The sequence below is a fragment of the Triticum aestivum genome, chromosome 6A, assembly GCF_018294505.1.
Source record: "Triticum aestivum cultivar Chinese Spring chromosome 6A, IWGSC CS RefSeq v2.1, whole genome shotgun sequence".
Classification (NCBI taxonomy): domain Eukaryota; kingdom Viridiplantae; phylum Streptophyta; class Magnoliopsida; order Poales; family Poaceae; genus Triticum; species Triticum aestivum.
In genome coordinates, this window is record NC_057809.1 from 522,149,217 (window position 1) to 522,150,536 (window position 1,320).

Genomic DNA, 1,320 nt, shown 5'->3' on the forward strand with positions numbered 1-1,320 from the left:
AACTGCTTCCAGTTGCATTGAGGGGGCTTCTACCGGAAAACGCTCGATTAGCCATTGTGAAGCTATGTGCATTACTCAATGCAATCTCTCAGAAGGTGATCGATCCAGAAATCGTACTAAGGCCAAGGAGTGATGTGGCACAATGTCTTGTCAGTTTGGAGCTGGTGTTCCCACCATCCTTCTTCAATATCATGACGCACGTCCTAGTTCATCTAGTCGACGAGATTGTCATCCCGGGGCCGTATTTCTACACAATATGTTCCCCTTTGAGAGGTTCATGGGAGTGCTAAAGAAATATGTCCGTAACCGCACTAGGCCAGAAGGAAGCATCTCCATGGGCCATCAAACAGAGGATGTTATCGGGTTTTGTGTTGACTTCATTCCTGGCCTTAAGAAGATAGGTCTCCCTAAATCGCGGTATGAGGGGAGACTGACTGGAAAAGGCACTCTTGGAAGTGACTCAATAATATGTAGGGACAGATATTCTTGGTCTCAAGCACACTACACAGTTCTACAGAACTCTACCTTGGTGACCCCGTATGTCGATGAACACAAGAACAGTCTGCGCTCCAAACACCCGGAGTAGTGCGATGACTGGATTACATGTGAACACATCAAGACTTTCAGCAGTTGGTTGGAAACACGTCTCAGAGGTGACAACACTGTTTGTAATGAGCTGTACTTGTTGTCCACGGGACCAGCTTTGACTGTATTAACTTACAAAGGATACGAGATAAATGGGAATACATTTTACACAATCGCCCAAGATTAAACGAGCACCAACCAAAACAGCGGTGCCCGCTTTGATGCAGCAACCGAGAGCGGAAAGGACACATATTATGGTTACATAGTGGACATATGGGAACTTGACTACGGACATGATTTTAAGGTCCCTTTGTTTAAGTGCAAATGGGTCAATCTGTCAGGCGGCGGGGTACAGGTAGACCCACAGTACGGAATTACAACAGTAGATCTGAAAAAATCTTGGGTACACTGACAAACCGTTCGTCCTAGCCAATGATGTGGCACAGGTTATCTATCTGAAGGACATGTGTAGCAAACCGAGAAAAAGAAAAGCTAAGGAAGCGAATACATCATACGATGAGCCAAAGCGCCACATAGTTCTTTCAGGAAAAAGGGATATCCTGGGAGTGGAGGGCAAGACAGACATGTCTGAAGATTATGAAAAGTTTCATGAAATTCCTCCCTTCAATGTCAAGGCTGACCCAAGCATCCTGATAAACGATGAAGATTATCCATGGTTACGGCGCAATAAGCAAATGACACAAGCGAAGAAAAAGTGAAGACTTTCTCCCGCAA